This window comes from Salvelinus sp. IW2-2015, linkage group LG15, assembly GCF_002910315.2.
Source record: "Salvelinus sp. IW2-2015 linkage group LG15, ASM291031v2, whole genome shotgun sequence".
Taxonomy (NCBI): Eukaryota; Metazoa; Chordata; class Actinopteri; order Salmoniformes; family Salmonidae; genus Salvelinus; species Salvelinus sp. IW2-2015.
This window is the reverse complement of record NC_036855.1, coordinates 21,171,872-21,178,044: the sequence shown is the minus strand read 5'-3', so window position 1 is coordinate 21,178,044 and position 6,173 is coordinate 21,171,872.

Sequence of the window (6,173 nt, the reverse complement as noted above, 5' to 3'; positions counted from 1 at the left end):
TCAAAAACCTGTGTTTGAGAAACAGCACCCGTGGCATTCTGCGCAATCTTCGTCTGAAAAAAGGTATTGTCCTTTTTCCCATCACAACGCAACTAAACGTCAACAAGCAATAATAAGAAATAGCACTGTTAGACCCATACCTTCATTGGAAAACTTCCAAGTCAAAAACATAGGCATAGGCCTACTTCAATTGAAATTGCTTCATGCACTTTATTAGGCTATACAAAAACAGATTACGCATAGGCCTACAGTTCTCATCAATGTCACCATATACAGTTTGAAGCTCAAACAGAGATTCATTTAAATGTGGTCAGAAGGTAAATTATTTTGAACTGACGAAGATCCTTGTGGATTGAAACGTTGTCAATAAAGATGCTAAATGGGAGCAGATTCAGTGTGAGGGTCTCAATTTGTTATTTTCAAGTCTACTTTATTAGCCCAGCACCTTCAGGATGTACGTACGACCACAAAGTTTTCTATAGAAGGTATTTTAATTTCCCTTTACTAAGCTTTATTTTCTCCTAAAGGTATAGCCTAGAGCTCGTCATTGCCATGAACTTATGTTTGGATAATAATGTCCAAATGGAATTAGGTTTAGCTATAATTTAGCAACAGGAGGCAGGGTTAGGGCCAATATCATCAATAGCCTAATTCGGGGTTGTTTCAAAATGATTGGTTTTAATTATTTAAAATACATTTACATTTTAATACAGTTKTCGAATTGACTTAGCGTCATAGTCCAATCGGATTATCGTTTTAACTACGGTTTTAATTTACGTGGGTCCTCATTTGTCTCCTTCTCAGCCGCTGAACTACAACTGCCCCTCAGGATGTCAATGTCCTCCAAGCTGCATTTAATCTGTGATCGCCCGAGAAGCACGATTTATCCTGGCTGTCAAGTAAACTGAGGCTCTGAAGCACACTATGTGTAGTTTCTCCAGCTATAGAATATCCTTCACCGAGAATGGTGTTGAAGTCACTGGACTGGGAAGCATCACTAGTTTATACAGAGGATTATTTGTAAAACAGGTTAAAGTATAGGCTAATGGCATTGATTGAAAGTGGTCAAATCAATCATACAACAGATATGATCGATGTTGTCCAAATGTTCTTCAATAGGAATGTAATAATTCCTTAGATCTAGGTGAGTTGAGAAGCACTGTCTGAGTCATTGTGAAAGTCAACCTGGTCTCACAGCCTACCTTTCAGCACTCAAAAAAAAATGCTCCAAACTGCCATTAGCCAATAAACAAGCATGATGTGCACATCACTGTCTCATGCACTTTAACCACTAATTTTTATCATACACAATGACACGAGACATCTCACTTCATCTGTGTAAAGAGTGACAGAATGGGGGTGGGGTGCCAGTATGAGGAGTTATTAGGCCTATACTTTTTCGTTGGTATTGAGGATGATGATGATGATGATGATGATGATGGTGAAGAAGGTTTGGCTGTTCTGATATGTACATTATAACTGAGCAGTGGTGGAAAAAGTACCCAGTTGTCATACTTGAGTAAAAGTAACAATACCTTAATAATAGAAAATGACTCAAGTAAAAGTGAAAGTCACCCAGTAAAATCCTACTCGAGTAAAAGTCTAAAAGTATTTGCTTTTAAAAACACTTAAGCATCAAAAGTAAACGTTATTGCTAAAATATACTTAAGTAATAAAAGTAAAAGTATAAATAATTTCAAATTCCTTATATTAAGCAAACCAGATGGCATCATTTCCTTGTTTTTTWWAAATTATTTACGGATAGCCAGGGGCACGCTCCAACACTCAGACATCATTCACAAACTAAGCATGTGTTTAGTGAAATCAGAGGCAGTGGGATGACCAGGGATGTTCTCTTGATAAGTGTGTGAATTAGTCAATTTTCCTGTCCTGCTAAACATTCAAAATGTAACAAGTACTTTTGGGTGTCAGGGAAAATGTATGGAGTAAAAAGTACATAATTTTCTTTAGAAATGTAGTGAAGTAAAAGTAAAAGTAGTCAAAAATATGAATAGCAAAGTAAAGTACAGATACCCCAAAAAACAACTTAAGTAGTACTTTCAAGTATTTTTACTTAAGTACTTTACACCACTGTAACTGAGATCATTGCAGAATAGTTGATATAGGTTGATTGTTTTTTTTGGGGGGGGAGATTTTAGGATTTGAATCAGATATGGTACTACTAGCAGCATCAGCAATACAAATTGTATTTTTTACTTTAGTATATTTAGTAAATATTTTCTTAGCTCTATTTCATGAACTGCATTGTTGGTTAAGGGCTCGTAAGTAAGTATTTGGTATGTGACAAATAACATTTGATTTGYTTGTGATTTGAAATTCAACTCGCAACTGCCAAACCAGTGACTCTCTAGTCATGCGCTTCTTTTGAGACAGGGTAGGTAGGTCACGCAATTGTTGTTCAGGTCTTGGTTGAGTGATCTTGCCCAGCAAGGTGGATGTTGCCCAGGTTTACAAGGATGCTGACTTCCAACGACCTATTAGTATGCTTAGGCCACAACAAACAACAACATAACACCTGTGGTGCTTTTCCATTGAGACTTACCCCTACACCAGTGGGTCGCCAGTATTTTATGTTAATGTTAGCTCTAGTGTTATTGTGTTTCCATCAGGAGAGTGAAACTAAAGACTTGTGGTGAGAAGAATCAACAACCTATGTATCATTCAAGTCTGTTGCTTTGTGAGAAGGATTTAAAGTTCACAGTTAGCCAGTGTTATGTAAATGCAAACTGAAAAGTACCCAGTGCCTTGCCTTGGCTCTAAGTTAGAGCAGGTCTGCCAGAGCCATGGCGTGAGAAAAAAACAGAAAAGTCTAACCCTTGTGGGTTAAACACTGGGGTAAATCGCTGTGGAAGTGGAGAGGCCACGGCACCAGCCTACAATGCTTGGCTGATGCTGTGACGTGCTGGAAGAGAAAAGAGAGACCAGGGTTTAACATGAGCTCTTCCACAGCCACAATGCAATAGACAGGTTAGGGTCTCAATTCCATTTCAATCTCATCTAATGCAGGGAATGAAACTAAATAATAAATAATTAATTGAGAGACTTTTGCATATTTTAGCCTACTTCGTAAATGGGATGTAGATTAGTTGACCCCAACGTCCAGAAGCTCTCCAATGCCTCCTAAAATGTTCTTAAATGAGGAAGGTCAGATATGATGAAGAGGTCCCAATGAAGAGCAGTGTATTTCAGTCCTGGTCCTGGTGACTCAAAGGGGTGCACATTTTTGTTTTTCACTTAGCACTACACAGGTGATTCAAATGATCAACTCATCATCAAGCTTCAAGAGGTAATTATGTATTAATTTGTGATGGTATCCTTGATATGATCGTGCTGTTGTCATATGCTACACATGCCATGTGTGTGCAGATACATCTATCAATCAAGTGTTATCATGATTTGTCAGAAGAGATATTATACTTTACTAATCCACAATGACCTGGTGATGTAAAAGTCTAATAATGACATTATCTTCCATACTCCTACATACCTTGTAACTGCAGATTCCTTCAAAACGATTGCCTACAGTTATCGTGTAGGGCACTGCACGGTTGGGTGACCAGGGCCATCTGGGACTGCCTCGTGGGGGAATTCAGGCGTGTGTGAAGTGTGTCCTGCATAACTTCATGAGGATGGGCATGAAGAACAGGAGGGGACCTGCAGCTCACCGCCATGTGCCAGAGGAGAGGTCTGCTGCTCGGCAGGATGTTGCAAGAATGGGGTTCAACAACGCAGCACGTGAGGCAATCCGTGTGCGGGACATCTTCACCTTAAATAAAGGTTAAATAAAAATAATAAATAAATAAACCTCCTACTTCTTCGAAGAGGGTGCTGTTCCCTGGCAACACCATAGACTACGCTATGCACAACCAAAGGCTCTTTTGAGAGCCACCCACATTGCAATAAGAGTATTCTTCCATTTACTTAGCTACAGTATGTCAACTGCAGTTATTCAACTCCCAGTTTTCTCCCTTTGATTTCTACTTCTCAGGTAAGGGTGATGTCTATACCAAAACAGGCTATTTTAAGAGTCACCCATATTGAAAACATTTAGAACAATTAGACACACTACAACCCACACCTACACACTCGTGTATCAATCCGATTGATGGATTGTGTTGTGCGGTAAGCAGGCTCAGGTGTATAACTGTGGCTCCTTCTACCTTCAAAGAATAGACAAGAGGACCAACCATGGAGCATAGCAAGACACATTTATATTTATGTAATTATGCTATATTGTTTGTCCTCGTGTGTAGGGCTGTGGCGGTGACAAAATTTCGTCTGCCTGTGATTGTCAAGCAAATAACTGTCGGTCTTACAGTAATTGACGTTAATTAACGCATTTAGAATCTCTTGGCTTCCACAGCCTACAAGCCCTGATGCAGACCTTTCGAATCTAGATTTTAAAAAGTCAAAGAAATCCATGTAATATAGCCTACACCTTCCTAATAAATCCCTTATTTATCTTAGACAGGTCTAAAGAAACATGATATGAAGAAAATTAAGTATATTTACGAAGAACAGAATAGCATACTCTGAGTTGTCCTTATGTTAGGTCTGTTAGGTCTTGGCATTATTTTATAGTATGAAGAATACAATTGAACAAAGCTGAATAAAATAGAAAGGATATTTTCTCCAAACGATTTGGGGGAGTGTGCACATGCAGCTATTCTGTGTGGCGCGGTTAACAAAGAGATAAGTACTCCTATCTGCTTAATTTAGAGTTATTAATGTAATTTTAGTTGTTCTACAAACGTTGGGCTATATGTTTTGATTTTAATACATTGTAAGGCTGCATGATGCGACTATAATGATGATTTGAAAAAAGTCGCTTGAAAGGCATTAAGCTCTGCTTTGTTTTTTTGCGCAGGCTGTACACACTTTAACAGTCTCTCATTCACAAGTTGACATGAATTTCACGACGGCATCCCCTTTATGTGGCCGTAATGTACTAAAAAAAAATCCATGCCTTTTGCGGCCATTGGCCGTTGTGCCCTTCTCCCTGAGTGCTGCGTTGTGCCCTTCTCCCTGAGTGCTGCGTTGTGCCTTTGGCCCGGAGTGCTGCGTTGTGCCCTTCTCCCTGAGTGCTGCGTTGTGCCCTTCTCCCTGAGTGCTGCGTTGTGCCCTTCTCCCTGAGTGCTGCGTTGTGTGTGCCCTTGGCCCGGAGGCTGTGTCCTTGCCGGGCTTGTGCCCTTGGCCGGATGCTGCGTTGTGCCCTTCTCCCTGAGTGCTGCGTTGTGCCCTTCTCCCTGAGTGCTGCGTTGTGCCCTTCTCCCTGAGTTGGCTGCGTTTGTCCTTCTCTCTGAGTGCTGTGGTGCCCTTCTCCCTGAGTGCTGCGTTGTGCCCTTCTTCCCTGAGTGCTGCGTTGTCCCTTCTCCTGAGTGCTGCGTGTGCCTCTCCCTGAGTGCTGCGTTGTGCCCTTCTCCTGAGTACTGCGTTTGCCCTTCTCCCTGAGTGCTGCGTTGTGCCCTTCTCCTGAGTGCTGCGTTGTGCCCTTCTCCTCTGATGCTGCGTGGTGCCGCTTCTCCCTGGTACGTGCGTTTGTGCCTTCTTCCTGAGTGCTGGCGTGTGTGCCCTTCTCCCTGAGTACTGCGTTGTGCCTTTCCCTGAATGCGTTGTGCCCTTCCCCATGAGTGCTGCGTTGTGCCCTTCTCCTGAGTGCTGCGTTGTGCTCTTCTCCCTGAGTGCTGCGTTGTCCCTTCTCCTTGATACTGCGTTGTCCTTCTCCCTGAGTACTGGTTGTGTTCTTCTCCCGGATGCTGCGTGTGCCGTCTCCCTGAGTGTTGCGTTGTGCCTTCTCCCTGAGTCTGCGTTGTGCCCTTCTCCTGAGCACTGCGTTGTGCCTTCTCCTGAGTCTGGCTTGTGCCTTCCTCCCTGAGTGCTGCGTTGTGCCCTTCCTCCCTGAGTGCTGCGTTGTGCCCTTCTCCTGAGTATGCGTGTGCCCTTCTCCTGAGTACTGCGTGGTGCCCTTCTCCCTGAGTGCTGCGTGGTGCCCTTCTCCCTGAGTGTGCGTGTGTGCCTTCTCCCTGAGTGCTGCGTGGTGCCCTTCTCCTGAGTGCTGCGTTGTGCCTCTCCCTGGTGCTGCGTTGTGCCCTTCTCCCTGCGTGCTGCGTTGTGCCCTTCTCCCTGAGTGCTGCGTTGTGCCCTTCTCCCTG